We start from the raw sequence: 15,989 nt of genomic DNA on the forward strand, positions 1-15,989 counted from the left end.
TGCAGCGTCCCCAGGAGAATATAGGGTGGGATCTACACCCTCCCCCATCCGCTTGGGGTCGGGAGGACGGGTGATACCCCAGCGGCGCGAGCTGAGGCGTGGCTGACGCGGCTTGGCCCCCTCCTTTCCTGCCCGATCGCATTACAGCCTGGAGTCAAGTGCGGCTGAACCCAGCTCGGCCCGGCCAGACCCCACCACCGTCAGCCAAAATCCACACCCAAGAGCGAGAAAAGTACGTGAGTCCCTCCGAGAGGGGGGCCTCGTTTGTCACAGAGCATGGTTGCAGCAGAAGCTGACCGACGCAGCAGAGATGTGGCTCCAACGCGTCAGGAGCAGGGGGAGAGACGCCCCCCTTCCGCCTAAGGGGCCGCCTTAACCTGGATGAGACGGAAGAACGCCGACCCCAGCGGGGCACCTGCAGCCTGGGTTTTACCCTCAGCATCTGCAGCGTGGGGAGCGTGACAGAGGGCAGCCAGGGGGGCAAGGTCGGGGGCAGGGCTCTGGTGCCGAAGGCGGAGGGGGCCTTGTCCGTGGCCGGCGGGCACCATGCGTTTCCCGACGGCCTCGACGGCAGACGCGCATCACGACACCGTCAGAGGACGCGCAGCTGTGTCATTTTGCGGAGCGGTCTCTTTCCAGAGCCGTGCATTCTTCGCGGTAGACCCGAGCGGTCAGAGGCGCGAGAAGGGGTCACGCAGCCGGCCCCAGCCTAGCGTTTGGTCGCTGGCCAGCGGGGTCGCGGCGGCAAAGGCAGGAACGCGGCTGGGTGTTTAGGCCTTTGCTACAAGGCTCCCCGTGACCGAGTCAGTGGGTCTCGGGACAGCCCCCACCCCCACCCGGGCCCCCCCCCCCCCAGGCTTCCTGGGTGGCCGCACAGGCTGTGCTGGGTCAGAGGTGGCTCCCGGGGACAGACTCGCTTCAGAGGCACTGGAGGGGAAGGCCGGGTGTTCACGCGCAACATGAGGCAGGAACCCGATGAACCAGATCGGAGAACAAAGACTACGTTCCCGAGACAGGCACCTTAATGTCTCACAAGACTTGGGGACGCTCCCTTTCCTGCTCTCCGCTCGCCCCGCGGGAAGGAGGTGACCCCGAGTGCCCCGGACCCAAATCCGTCAGCCCCCCGAGCCGGCCAGGACCGTGTGAGGCAGGGGCATCGCCAGGCGCTGGAAGGGGTGACAGGGGACGCTTCCGTGGAGCTTGTGACCACATCCTGGTCGGGTCAGGGCCCGAGCAGTCACGCTCTCGCATGCGTGCAGGTGCGCGCCTGACTCCGCCGTGTGCCGGGGCCCGAGCTGGAAGGCTGGCCCTCGAGGCACGTGGCCTAGTGCAGAGCGGGCAGTGCTGGCCTCAGGGGAAGCCGGCACTGGGTTTCATGTCCCAGCGTCGCAGGCCACTGGGATTGGAGGTCGTGCGGGAGCTGGGGTACGTGGGCTGGGTTTCCCGGGCAGGTCCGAGGGCAGGGGCCCCTGAGTTCTGGGGGATACGTGGGAGAAGGTCGAAGGACACCGGCTCCCGGGAGGCGCGGACTCGACGCCGGGACAGCCCCGGGGCTCCGGCTGAACCAGCGCGGCCACGTGACTTGACCGTGGCAGAGGCCAGGTCGCTCTCAGGCCACGGAGACTCGTCCTGATTCGCCCCCATCCTCAAGTGACACTCTGGCCCGTGCCCAGGAAAGGCGGGTCTGGCCTGTCCCCCGATCTCCCCCAGCACCTGCCCTCCTCCGACGAACGGGTGAAGACAGACAGCAGGCCCCCTGGCCAAGCCCGTCTCCCTGCCTGGCCCCTCGTGGGCGTGGGAGGTCGGCTAGCACCGATCACCTGGTCTGTCGCTGACTATCCTGCCCAGGCATCAGGCACAGAAATCCATTTGGGCAGAAAGTCAGCTGTGACAGCCCCTCCGAGCCCCAGGGGACAGAGGCGCAGAGCGCCAGGAACGGACCCCCTCCCGACTTGGCTCCCTCCGGCCTGACTCCTCGCCCAAAGCAGCCCTTGCCCAGACGGCGTCCTCCCTGTAAACCTCGAAGTACAACCCAGAACCAGGGATCTCGAGGCCCGTCCTGGGAGCTGTAGGTCCCTGGGATTTCTCCCGGTCTTTCTAGAGAACCTTCCCCACACAGGGCTCTCGAGGAGGCCGGCCGCCAGGGTCCCCTCTGCCCCCTGTGCACGTCCCCACCCACTGCTGGAGCAGAATGGGAGGCCCGTGTCCCCCGAACCGGCCGCCAGAACTTTTCGATCCGGCTCCTGCAACCCCATTAACCTGCAGCGGCTTCTAATTGAGCCAACAGGACTCTGACATTCTGGCAACGGCTGAGAGCGTTCAGAGCTGGAAAGGGCAGGCCGTTCTCCACCAGGCTGGGGGGCGGGGGGCGTGCAGAGGGAGGAGAGGTGGCGTCACCCGCCTCCCCCATGTCGGGGCTCCCTGACGTCGGGGGCACTGGAGCCCCCACCCCCACGCCGGAACTCCCCCACCCCAGCCTCACGTCCTCCGGGCAATGAAACGTCCCCTTACCTGTGCCGAGCCTCGCTGCTGTCCAGCCCGCAGAGGGTAACCCCGGGCGTCCGGGGCGCCCGCCACCAGCCCCTTCCTCGGGAGCAGCCCCGGCCAGGCTGTGTGGGGCGCGTCCCGGGTCGGGGCATACGTGTATATGTGCCCGTGGGCGTAGCAGTGCCTCCGGGAGGAGCCAGGGGTCAAATATTCCTGGCTGCCACCTGCCACCGGCCCATCCCAGGGGCCAGCTGCCCGAGAAGGGGGGCGCTCTGGCCGGGCCGGGCCCGCCGTCATCTGCCAGGAGCGTCAGGCGACAGCTTTTGCTTACCAGGCTCCCGCCGGCTGCTCTCCCAGGCTGAGGCGAGTGGTTTATTTTTAGAGCCCGGCCCTTCCCCAGACGCCAGGATCCCAGCTGAGATTTCCAGCGGCTCAAACGAGCCCATTCCTGGGCTGACTTGTCGCTTACTGGGAATGTTCTGGAAGAGAGTCAGAGGTGCTCAAAGGATGTGGAGTTCAGTGTTCTGGTCTGAGAAGGGCGGGGCTGGACCGGGGTGGGGGGGGGGGGTCTCCGGGACCCTCCGGCGAGGACGGCCCCTGACTCAGCGGCCAGAATGGGATTCGGCTTGGGCAAGGTGCTTCCCCTTTCCAGGCTGCCTCGGTTTCCCCGTCCGGAAGATGAAAGAGTGCAGCGGGCACCCCCGCGCAGAGCAGGGCGGGGACGGGAGGATGGGGAGCCACAGCTGCCCACTGTGTATTCTCCCCAACTGGACTGAGGTCGAGGAGGACAGGGACCCCGGCTGCCCGGTTCACCGTCAGAACCCCCAGTGTGTTATTCCAGGGTGGACGCACGTAGTAGGTGTTCAGTAAATAGTAAGTAAGGGAACAAATGCCCATCCTCTGGTATCCAGCATCAGTCTCCTAACTGCCCCGCAAGGTCGCTGGGAACACTTATTTGATAGGTGTGGGGCCCGAGGTCTGGAAGGGCGAGGGGCCGACCCAAGGACCCTGCTCGAAGGTGACAGCAGCTTCCGGGGGGTTGGGTGACGGCTCAGGCATTTCTCGCTCCCCCGTCCTGCCTCCTGATCAGACGGCCATCCCCTGGCACATCCCCTTTCCCAGCCTCAGCCCTGCTGACGCTGTCCCCACCGCTGTCCCTGCTACTGTCCTGCTATGGTCCCACTACCCCACTGCTGTCCCCATTCCCCACCGCTGTCCCCACCGCTGTCCCCGCTGCGGTCCTGATACCCCACTGCTGTCCCCACCTCTGTCCCCACTACGGTCCCGCTACCCCACCGCTGTCCGCACCGCTGTCCCCACCGCTGTCCCCGCCACTCCCACGCTCCCTCTCATCCTCTGGCTCACGGCACGCTGGGTGTTCTATAAATGTCATCTCCTTTGCAGACCAGATGGCCACTGATGGGCTATGGGACTCGGCCGCGGGGCCTCTCTGCAGCCGTCTGGTGTCCCGAGGGGAGCCCCGTTCTCCGTGGCGGTGGGGGGGGGGGGGCAGCACACCTCCTGACCCGCCTGGGCCTCACTCTCCTTCTCCCCGTCTCGGGCCCTGCCGCGGCGAGGAGGGGACGGTGCCAGGCGCACACCGGGCCGCCAGTGTTTGCCCATCCACATTGACTCAGCTCGTAGGGAAAGAACTTTGCTGCTCTGTGTGTGTGTTTGCTGGATGTGCTTTCACCACCGGAGCCTCTCGCCCTCGGCAGGGTGGGGCCTCCAGGCTGAGCTGCCCCTCGCGGAACCGACGCAGCCCCGTCCCTGACGCACGGACCACGCGTCTAGGCCACCCCACAGCCCGCCTTTGAGGAGCCGCTCTGCCCTCTGCAGTCTCCCACGCCAATGCCACCTTCTCCGTAAGGGCTGGGGACTGGGATTCCTGCCTCTGTGCCCTCCCACCCCCACCCTGCCCCAGGGAACAGGAAGCAGGCTTGTGGATGCTACAATGCAAATGTAGCCGTGGGGGCTTCTCCCCTCCCCCCCCAGGAGACAGATGTCAGCCCCCCCCCCCCCCACCTGGGCCTCCTCCAGCCATACTGTCCCAGGGTGCTTGGAAGCAGGGAGGGTCTGGGCTGTCACTCCTTAACCGGGACCACCCGCCCCCAGGGCGGCTGACCGGGCCCAGCCAGCGGTCTCTTCTGGGACCCGTGGGGTAGGAACACCATGAGGTGGAGACGACCACGTCCACCCGCGCCGCGTTCCGGAATGACCACCCCGACCCCCGCCACCCTGCCCTCTGAAGCAGGTCTCCCTGGTTCTCTCCAGGCTCAGACCCCTCAGGGCACCCGTCCGGAAGATTCTGTGCGCTGTGTCCTCGCTTTGGCTCACGATGGTCTCTTCCAACAGGGTAGGAACTCCCCAGAGGCAGACACGTGGCTTACGCGGGGCTCCAAGGGCCCTCTGCTCCTGTTTGTTGGGCAAACGGGCAAATTCCCCCAAAGGAAGGGTTCGGTGAGTCGTGGCCGTCCACACGATGTCGCAGCCGTGCGGCCATTCACAGCATTGTCCGGACAGCACTCGGTGTCCGGGACGAATGTCCACGATCCGAGCTAAGTGATCGCCAACTGCAGCTATGGGAAGGCTTCAGTTTTGTTGAAGACACACGTCGGGTGTGACGGTTTGGAGGGGAGTCGCTCCCCTCTGGAGCCCAGCGGGCTCACCACGTGCCGTGGTCCCTTGCTTCCTGGGGGTGAGCGCGAGGCCACCACGTGGTGGTCGTGACCAGATAGAGGCGCTCAGATGCCGAGAAGCAGGAGGCATGAGAGCAGAGCCCGAGAGGTGACAGGAAAGGACAGGGGGTAGGTCGGGGGTGAAGGGACTCCCCAAAGAAGACACCTCCCCGTTTACAGAGGAGCAGTCCCTTCAGAGCGTCTCCAGGGTCCACAGCCTGGCACGTTCCCTGCCTGAGCTGTTTCGCTCGCCCCACATGTTGGCCACGTCCCCTGTCACTTGCTGCCTGTGACTTGGAGACCCTGCCCTTGCTCACAGGACTCCGGCTGCATCCGGGGGTCTTTGCACCGGACGGAGTAGCTGAGAAGCCCAGGGGATGGTCACCCTCCGGGGACAGAGCCCAGAGCCCCCCCCACCCCCCGTACATGCCTGCGTGTGGGCGTCTGATGGGCCACCGCCTTCTCCCCGGGGTGCGCCCACCCCGCTGTCCGTGGTTCGACGGCCACGACACTCCACCCGGCACTAGTTCAAGCTCTCGACGACTGGGTCTCCCTTGTCCAGAGGGCCGTGAAGTCCACCTGCCCCAGGATGGGGGTCCCGAGCAGAGAGGAAGGAGACGGTGGCCGTCGGCCTCTCACCTGCTGGTCTAATTCCAGGGCCGTCTTGTCGCCCTGTCGCTCACCGGGGAGTGGGGAGGGGCTGGGACAGACAGGAGACACGCAGAGAGATACACAGATGGAGAGGGACAGTGGGGCCGGCAGGGATGGAGACAGGGAAAGATGGGAGACAGAGGCAGAGAGACGCTGAGGGGGACAGCTGGCTGGATGTCCAAGAAGAGGAGGGGGGGAGGAGGGAAGGGAGATAGGTTACCCCTCCTCCAGGGAGCCCTCCCGGTGACGACCTCCCATCCCTTTGCCCCTTTCTGCCTTCTCCCCGAAGTGGGGCCTCCCCTCTGCTCCCTCCTCTGGCTTGGCCCCTCTGTGGGCTCGCAAGGCCCCTAAGGAGGAGCTAAGACAGGGAGAGTGAGGTGTTGACCCTGCCTCCCCGCAGGTGGGCAAGCTTATCCTGAGGACGCCTGGGGACCCTGGGGCCTGGGGGCTGAGTGGGGAGCAGGGCCCCCTGAGCTGCCCCCGTGGACGCAACGGCCAGCAGCCTGCAGCCCCGAAGACAGAGGCTCAAGAACACCCGAGTACAACTGTGCCCGACCTGATGGGCCCGCCCTGCCCACCGTCTTACAGATGAGAAAACCAAGCTGTGCCCACCTTGCCCCCAGCGTCGGCGGCCTTCCTGCTGGGTGGCGAATGCTTGCACGCTTCCTGTAATGGGAAGCTCACTCTCTCGCGAGGCAGCCTTCTCCGTGGACGCGGTGTCCGCCTTCCAGCTGCCCCTCCCCCAGCTCCTCCCCATTTTGGCGGCTCAGGGAACCCAGGCTTGGCCCACAGACGCAGGGGGCCCTGGTCCCTCTCTGTGCCTCACGGCCACGTGCCAGGGCTTTTGAACCCCTCCCTCGTGCCTTTAAACCCCTTCTCCTGAGCGACAACAGCTACAGTTCCTGCCCGCCGGCCGTGTTCGACGGTTCGCATGTCGCTGCCAAGCGCCCGGGCTTCCAAGCTGCTGGTCCGTTCGCTCGTGACGGGTGGGCTGCCCCCACGGGGGGCCAGCAGGGCCCCCCTGTCCCTCTTGCTCACTGCCGAGCGCTCAGCGGCCAACACGACGGCTCGGGACATACCAACGGCTGTGCGTTGCCAATCGGCAGATCTGCAGGTTGGTGGGGGGGGGGGGGTCGGACAGCCCCGGGGTTCCGGAAGGAGACCCCTCTCCCCGCTCCCAGCCCCGCTGGCCCCGCACAGGTGGCTCCTTGCAATCGTGGATGGTGTGTCGCAGGCCTTCTGGAATCTGCTATCTTCCTCTGAAGATTGCTTCCTGCTTCCCCTGGCTGTTAAATTAGCAACTGACCACCCGCAACTCACGTAGGCCTGGTTTGTACTTGGCTCGCGTGGGTGTGGAAAAACCTGCTGTTTGTCGTCCGAATTACCTGCGACTCTGTGTTCCCTGCAGAGCTGGGGTTGGGGGGGGGGCGGTGAGGCTCTCTGCCTTGTCCCCCCCTCGTTATTCCGGTCACAGTTTCAAATCGCCTCTTGGGAGAATGCTTCCCGGACTGGCTTCTGTAACAAAACCCAAGCCCTTCTCCCCCATCATTTATTTTCTGTATAACCCTGACCGCCACCTGAAATTATCATGCTTATCACCAGGTTTATCTGCTTCTTCTCTGTCTGCCCAGACAGAACATTCTGGCAGGAGCGGGAGCCGGTCTGTGTCCCTAGCCACAACACCTTGGCCCAGCACAGCCCTGGCCGTTGAGGGTTTTAATGGACTCCTCCCTGTATCCTCTGACACCTGCTGGCACCCTTAGGCTCTCGGTAGATATTTCCTGAATGGAGAGTCATTTTCCTTGAAAGAGAAGGTAGGAATCCCGCTGGCACCTCAGGCCTTCTCCCCGCCTCTTGCCATCTGCCGGGCTCCCTCCTTCCATCAACGGCCCCTCCCTCCACCGTTTTCCTCCAGGCAGAACTGAGTACGCACCCTTCCCCCACTGGGCTGTGTCTACCAAAGGCCTTGACGCCCCCACCCTGGGCCCAGGCCAGAGGCACGGCCGAGGGCCCACAGTCAGGCCCGAGATACGAGAGACCCGGGGCAGGACTGGGGTCCCGGCTTGGAGCTGGGTTCAGAGTCCGGTCCCAGGGGCGTAGGAGACTGAGGGGGAGCCCGCATTGGGCGTGCAGCCTCAAGGAGGGGATTCCAGGGGGAACCCCTGGGGACTGGAAGGAGGGGGCGGGGGGGTAGAAGGCAGGCCTGGCACCTGTGGACAGAAGCCACTTCTTCAGTCCACACAGCTCTCTGCAGTGGCTGCCACCTGGCTGCATAGACACATTGCCGGGAACTCGCAACTCCCGGGTGCCTGGGAGCCCCCCCTGCCCGCGCCCCCTCTGACCAATCGCTTAGACGTCACGGGGAGCTGGCCTCAGTGTCTAAGAGCGGCCCGGGTGACTGGAAGCCGTGCCCCGGGGCTGAGAACCGGACCATGCTGGGGACCCCGGAGGAGCGTTCCCGCAGCCCCGTGCTCTGAGTCCTGGCACCTGTCCCCCGGGGCCGGCAGGATGCTGGAGGTGTCCCCGGTGGGGGCTTAGTTCACTGTTTGTAAATTCTAAATCGAGAGCCACCTCTTTCTTCCAACACGTTGTTGTTATTTGTTTTCCTCTGTTCCCAGGAGCAGGAAGTAAGAAAACTCACCTGCTATTAAGCCTGAAACCCCCTGGATCTAGGGGCGGGGGGCTCAGAGGCTGCCTGCCCCCACCCCAGTCCTGCTCCTCTCTCTTCTGCTGTGACCCCTAGAGGGGGCCAGGCACAGGCATCCGGGACGGGCTGACAGAACCCTCAAAAGTCCGTCCATCCTCAAAAACTAGCAGCCCCTCCCTAAAGATGAAAATGTGCCTCCTTTTTGTTTTTGGGTTTTTGTTTTTTTAAGTTTAGTTTTTACTTTGCGAGAGAGAGCGCACAAGCTGGGGAGGGGCAGAGAGGAGGAGAGACAGAATCTCAAGCAGGCTCTGCACCATCGGCACAGCCCGACACGGGGTTCGAACTCACAAACCGTGAGACCACGACCCGAGCCGAGGTCAAGAGTTGGGCGCGTAACCGACCTGGCCACGCGGGCGCCCCAGAAAAGTGTCTCCTTAAAAGCCACTCTCTGGAACGTTCTAGAGAGCCAGCTTCTGTAATGACCACCTCCTGAGCCCTCGTCTGGGAGGCGTGTGAGGCAGCGGGTGGTACCAAGGATTGGGGGGTTGGATGTCTGTCGTGGGTCCTGGGATCGAATCCCACCTCCGCTTCCGAAAACCAAGTTCCCTGTGAGCTAGATTCTTCCCGTCGGGCTGTGAGGACAATATCAAGGGGAGCAGCGGGGATCCCAGGGAGTGCTTCAAACGTGCTGTTTGTCGTGACCACCGGGCCGACCGCAGTGGCCACCGAAGGGCTATTCGGAGCCGCCTCCGAACGTGCGGGCGGCTCGCCCAGGACCGGGGAGGGAACCCACTCCCTGTGGTGGGAAACTTCCGGGGTGCGAGTCAAGCTATCAGTCGCACTGTCTCACCCGCACACCCCACATTGTTCTCCTCATTTGCAGCGGGAATCTTTGGGCTAATTATAGAAGTGAAGTAATTACCAGGCCGGCCGGCTCCACGCGGTGTAATCCGTGAAAAACGAGCTTACCGTGGTGCAGGGAGCCTCTCCTCCCCGGGGGTTCGAGAGGCTCCAGACTGTGGCTGGTGCCTGGGTGGGGAGGGGGTCCTGAACTCTCCGGATGGCCCTGCTCTCACCTCCCTCCGAGGTCTTGGCTCAGCTGGTGACGCCTGGGCTGCAGACAGACCAAGGACTAGAGCTGGATCCTGGAGAGGCCGTTCAACTTTTCCCGGGCATGTTGTGGGGGGTCTCGGGTGGCCCCAGCTTCTCTCTATCCCGGCCTGGCATTTGTCCCCCCCGCCCCTGCTGCGCTGATGCCCTCGAAGACATTGCCGGCAAGCTTTCCCACCGGGTCCCCACCGGCCCTCAGGATCCTTCTCAACACGGTCCCAGCAGCCCGGGGATCGGTGAGGGCTGGCGTCCGAGATGAAGGCGGCCGGCCCGTCCCCCCTCACGTCTTCCGACTCCGGGAGAATCCAAGACGAAGGCTAACTCTGGTGCGAGGCGGCCCGTAGCTGTTTACGGGGAGCCCCCCAGGATCACTCCTTGGAGAAGGCTGGAGCACTCAGCAGAGGGAGGAGCACTGTCTCCCCCCGCACCCCCCCCCCAGACTCCCGGCCCGCTGCCTGGGTTCCTAAGTCACCCCCTCATCAACCCCCCACGCCCCTGCCCCAGAGTCTCGGTGCCCGTGGTGGGGGACGGGCACGGCAGAGGCGCAGATGGCCTCAGGTCAGTTCACCGCTCTGTCACCACAGTAACCTGGCCCCACGTGGGGCTCGAACCCACGGACCGCGAGATCGTGACCTGAGCCGAAGTCGGACGCTCAATCGACAGAGCCCCCCAGGCGCCCCTGGTCTACGCGTTTGCTAACAAGCCCCAGCAGCCGGTGGCCAGGGTTGGTTCCAACTCTCCGGCTTACAAAGTATTGCCTCGTGCTTAGCGTTGTGTGTGGCACCAGTGAGCCTCCAGGCTGGAGTCCGGACGGTTAATTGCCAGAGAGGAGGGATCGCGTTTTTCAAAGCACGTCTTTCGCCCCCCGATCGACGTGCAATCTCTTATCCCCGCTTTAGGGAAGAGGAAACCGACCCTCGGCATTACCTCGTTCAAGGTCACCCGGAAGGCCAGCAGCAAGGTGGGGCCCTACAACTAAGCCGTTCTATTCCACCGCCCAGAAAATCCTCGCCGCTACTCTTGGTCTGTGCCCCCGGGAGGTCTGAGAAATCACACGAAAACCTTAAAAGCTTCCCTTTGGTCGGACTTATTCGGGTCTCTGCACTGATGCACATTAAGCAGGTTGCAGCCTTGGGGACCTCCCCCTTCTGCTGCCAGGAAGCCCAAGTCCCTGGCAAGCGAGGATTTGTATGTATTTATTCTGGTCCGCGAGCTGCAGCAGGCCCGGGCGATGGGGGGGGGGGGGGGGGGGGACTCATTTTCAGCCGTGACTGTGCCCTCTCTGCTTTTCTCTAGAGCTTTCTCTCCCAGCCCGAGTGGCTGACCTGCCGTTCACCAGGCAGCGAATTAATTACGTGCGGGCACCGCAGACTGTCAAAGAACGAGGAAAAGCAATTTTAGAAAAGAAACCCCTTTTTTCTCGCTTGGTGGCTTTCATTGTGGGAGAAAAGGACCATTACGAATTACATCAGAGCTATTCTGGGGCACTGGGCGGTGGGAGGGGGGTGCTGGGAGGAGCCCGGTCTCCGCTGTCTGAGCTGGTCCCAGGCCTCAGGGCGTTTGCTCTCCCCCAGGCCCACCCCCCAGGGAAGAGGGTCTCGCGCCCAGGTGTCCACTCAAGACCCTTGAGTGGAAGGATCCTGTGTGGCCTCTGTCAGATCACAGGATGCCAGGGAAACCCTGAGGACGATCCAGCACAATTCCCTCATCAGAAGTTGGGAACCGGGGGCCTCTGAGAGGGGAGGGGCCTTATCCAAATTCACACGGCCAGACAGGTGAGGGCCTGGGGCCTGGCCCCTCCTCTCGGGAGTGTCCCTTCGCCCCAGAGGTCTGGGGAAGGAACAAGCATCACAGGCTGGGTCCCCTGCAAACCGAGGAGCGATGTAGCACAGGGGGCTGGAGTGGGGTGGGCCGGGGCTCTCGGTAGACGCCTCTAGCAGGGTGAATGGTGACCCCCGACAGATGTGTCCACGTCCCGGCCCCTAGAACCCAGGAACGTGACCTTCTGTGCAGATGCGATCAAGTTAAGGATCTCAAGATGAGACATCATCCCGGGTTATCCGGGCGGGCGCTAAATCCAATGACAAGTGTCCTCATCAGAGAGAGGAGGGAAGGCACAGGGGACAGAAGGCCACGCGGCCGGGGCCAGAGGGTGGAGGGGTGCACCCACAGGCCCAGGAGGGCCGGCCGCCAGCCCAGGCTGGAAGCGGCAGCAGGAGTGTCCCCTAAAGCGCTGGGAGGGGCCGCGACCCTGCCGACGCCTTGGTCTCGGACCTCTGGCCTCTGGGCTGCGAGAGAATGGGTTTCTGTTGCTTTAAGCAGCGAGCTCGGTGGCACTTATTTATGGTGGCCTCAGGACACGGACACACGTGGCTCTGTCCTGACGGGCATCTGGGCGACAGCCCAGCCCTGCCAGTCCCGCGGGCGGCTCCGGGGCCGGCCACACCCTGCAGGTGGCCCAACCCGGGGGCGGGGAGGCTGGAGGGCTGGGCCACGTGTGTGCATTAGCCGGTGGGTCGCGGGGCCCGTGGACAGGTTGTGTTCTGGACGGAGGGTGGGTCTCACTGCAGGGGCCGCGGGGCCACCGTTTCCTCCACGGAGAGGCTGATGAGCCCATCTGCCCCGCAAGGAGGAAGCTCCTATTTGGCAGAAGAACGAGGACGAAGCAAAAAGGGCCTTGGCGGGAAGAAGGAACGGGGCTCGGGGCAAACACAGCAGAAGCCTGGCCGTCTCCCTCCGCCGGGAACGTTCTGGAAGCCGGGGAACCGAGCACCAGCGGCACCACAGAAAAGGGGGCAACGTAGCAAACGAAAGAAAAAACAAAACGGGTTCAGCTTCAGCAGCGAGGAGGGAGTCCCCCCTGTCACGACGCCGGCCTCGCGGGCGGGCGTGACTCTGCCTCCGGGAAGGCAAGACTTAGCTCGGGACTGTCAGGGCCCCCGGTGGAAGGTGCCCCGCAGGCAGGCCGGGATAAAGGTGCCGGGAAGGGACTCGGGCCGCGATCGAGGGGCCCCCGGGTGCGGGGCCGTTCGCACAAGCTGCCCTCACCCCGCGGCACGTGTGCAGAAATACTAGTTCGGGAAAGATGCCCGTGAGATCTTAACACGGGGGCGATCGGAATGCACGGAGCTCGATCACGTACGGAGGAAGGCGCCCAGCTCTGTCCCCGTGTGTGGGAGTGAGAACGGGTGCCGGAAACACGCGTCCCCACCCTCCGCGGGACCTGCTTCTCAGCCCCCCCCCCCCCCACCCTTCCTCCAGGCTCCCACGCCGCCCGCTCAGCCGTGGCCCTGCTTCTGGAAGCCACCAGGTGAGGCCGGTCCCTGCTGCCCGCCCGCGCCTTCTGCTTGGGTGGCCTGGAGCCCCTGACACAGCCCGGCGTCCCCCATCGGAGTGCCCCCCCCACCCCGCTTTCGTGCAGTCGAGTGGACGCGCAGGCTCATCCTGGCCACGTGTGTTTACGGAGGAGGAGACGTGTGGGCCACGGGGTGGGCGAGCTGCCCGGCACGTTCCGCAGTGGGGGCGGCGGGCGGCCAATGGCAGTAACCCCTCTCGCTTTCTGTCCCTTTCCTGATGAGCGCCGCGCTTGAGCCCCGGGTCTCGTGTGTTTTGACCGTGTCCACCTGTCCCTTGCTCAAGTGCACGGTTCAAGCCCTTTGGCCATTTTTCTATTGATCTGTCTCTCATTGGCTTTTTTTTTTTTTAAACGTGTATTTGTTATCGAGAGATAGACACAGAGCGCGAGCAGGGGAGGGGTAGAGAGAGGGGGAGACCCAGAATCCGCAGCAGGCTCCAGGCTCCAAGCCGTCAGCCCAGAGCCCGACGCGGGGCTCGAACTCACAACCCTCGAGATCGTGACCTGAGCCGAAGTCGGTCGCTTCACCAGTGGAGCCACCCAGGCGCCCCAGGAGGTGACTTAATACGGGGCGACTGTGGGCAGCCAGCACTCTGTAAGTGTCCATAGTCACTGTGCTTCCCGCGTATGCTCTGGCAGGGGACCCGGCCCCCCGGGGGGGGCGTGGCTGCAGTGGACACTCACTAAATGCCTGCAGTCAGCCACACGCCGAGTGACCCAGTGGACACTTGGCCAGAGCCTTCAGTCCCCTCCCTCATTTGACCCACATTGCTTCTGCAGGGAGGCGCTCCAAGCCCTGTGGGACAGGCGAGGACGCTGGCCAGGGGAGACAAGTGGTCTGAGTCCTGTTCTCACCTCCTGGGCCCAGGTCCCCACCCAGGGACAGCCGGGGTTTGTGGGAGCAGGCGTAGAGCACGCTGCAGGAGGGGACAAGCTACGGGAGGGGATAAGCTGCAAAGAGGGACAATCTTCAGGAGGGGATGAGCTGGAGGAGGAGACACTTTACCGCAGGAGACGGGCTGCAGGAAGGGACATTCAAGGATATGGGTGCTGGCTGTGGGCTCAGAGGCTGAGGCTTTGCTTCCAGAAGTTTCTAGACCTTGCCCAGGTCCTGGGCTGGTCTAGGAGAGCCTGGTAGATTCTGGCAGGGGGAGGGGAGTCGATCTCAGCCTCTGAGCAGGGGAAGGCGCTGGAAGCCGTCTAGGGATCAGTGGACACAGGCCCCTGGCTGAGCAGGGGCAGGGTCGGTCCGGGGTTCACCTGGCAGTGCTCGCGAGTGGAAGCATCTGGCTCCCCCGTTGTGGGGAGGGAGACGTTTCTGTACAGTCTGACAGCTGGACCTGCTGTCCCCGGGGAGGGGACCCCGGCTGGGGGGGGGGCACGGGGCATGTGAGAGGTGGAGCTGTGGCCCCAGGTCAGGCAGGACCTCCCCCAGCACCCCCGCCTCCTGGGGCAGCGCCGCGGCGGGGACAGGAGCTGTGTTCCGGAGGCCCAGCCGGCGGAGGCAGACGGAAAGGAACGGAAGCTGGGCCCGCGGGGCGCAGGCTGCGGCGTCACCTGGGGGCTTGTTAAACTAGAAGTGACAAGCTGGAGTGAGGGAGCAGGTGGCAATTTCTCCAGCTCCCTCAGACAGGAAATCTGTCCAGTGAGGGCTGGGCTCTCGCGCTTTCGAGAATCGAGGTGCCCGGGGGAGGAATACGGAACCCCTGAACTCCTCCTCTGCCATGGGGCCCGGACCAAACGTGAGGGGGGCGGGGGGTCACGGGAGGGTCTGCGCGGGGCGGGGCAAGGAGAGCACCCCCCGTGGAAGGTTTAGAGAGCGGAGGCCGGCCTGGAACCCACAGAGGGTCCGGTTGACCCTCAGCTCCCGGCCGGCGTCCCTCCTGACCCTGATGTTGGTGACAATACACAGGCCAGAGGGTGCTGACCTCTCCAGGTCGATGGCTTGCGGGCCGTCCACAGCCGTGTCTGGGCTCAGGGAGGGCGCGACAGAATCCCCTCGGGGGAGACGCTGGCTGGTGGGACCCTTGGGCCCCGTCAACCCGGGAGCAGGTGTGAGGAAAGAGTTGACACCATGAGTCGCCCGAGCTCCGCGCCTCCCCAGGAAACAGTTTCCTTGCAGAGCGGCAACCACGGCCGCCTGCTAACACCTCCCAACGGACGCAGCAAGTGGGGTCTGAGCCCGTGGACCCTGCACCCCAGCCCCCCAGCTCCCGTCTGGCCCCGCAAGCCTCTGCACCTTCGCCCTGCCCTTCCACCTGCTGGAGCCCCTTCCCCACAGCTGTCAGCTCGGTCGTCCTTGTCTTTCCCTCCGTGTCCCTCGACCCCCAGCTCCTGCACGGGGACTCCCAGGAGGCAGAGTGTGTCCGTTGTGTGGGCCCCAGCACGGGGCCAAGCCCGGAGCAGGTGCTCAAGAAACACCAGCTGGGTGTTTCGGCCGGGGGGGCTCGGTCGGTTGAGCGTCTGACCTCGGCTCAGGTCACGGTTGGTGAGCTCGAGCCCCACATCAGGCTCTGTGCCGAGAGCTCAGAGAGGTCCTCAGGCTGCCCCAGGTGACATGACTTGTAAAAGGACCTAGGATGTGAGGACTCGGGGTGTCCCAGGCTCTCCCACAAAGCACAGGATGCCCCCACCAGCAGTCAGGCTCGCCCCCCACCCCCAGCTGGTCCCTGCCATGCTGTCCACACCGGGGTCACAGAAGGGCCCGTGTTTGGAGGAGGAAATAATGGATACGACCGCCCCCCACCCCCTGCCGTTCACCGGGGCTCTCAGACTCTCCCAGTGGACACGGACCTCCAGCTGGTGCTGTCATATCATGAGTCAGCGCACGGAGAGACCCCAAGAGCCTGGGCTGGGGGTCCTCGCCCCCACGCCTCACGTCGGGCGTCCGCAGCACATCCTGGGGCACACGTGCGTTCGTCTCCCTCCCCCAGCGGGCACGTCCGCTCCCCAGGCGTGGGCTCGGCCGTGATGATGATGACAGTCTCAGGAGGCCATCGTGAGGGACACAGATTCGGGGCCGACCGAGCCCTGTGCCCGGGGAACGAAGCCCCGTAAGAAA

At 64.5% G+C, this 15,989-nt stretch overlaps 1 protein-coding gene across 1 annotated transcript in view; it reads right to left on the reverse strand.

Annotated features, from left to right (window-relative positions):
- SHISAL1 (shisa like 1) overlaps positions 1 to 2,601 on the reverse strand; it is a 130,935-nt gene extending 128,334 nt beyond the window's left edge. Inside the window, exon 1 of the mRNA XM_060656120.3 lies at positions 2,512 to 2,601. The gene's annotated coding sequence lies outside the window, so the exon portion shown is untranslated. The remainder of the gene's footprint in view (positions 1 to 2,511) is intronic.
- Between the last annotated feature and the right edge of the window lie 13,388 nt (positions 2,602 to 15,989).

Source organism: Panthera onca, chromosome B4, assembly GCF_046562875.1.
Source record: "Panthera onca isolate mPanOnc1 chromosome B4, mPanOnc1 haplotype 2, whole genome shotgun sequence".
In the NCBI taxonomy this organism is placed as follows: Eukaryota; Metazoa; Chordata; class Mammalia; order Carnivora; family Felidae; genus Panthera; species Panthera onca.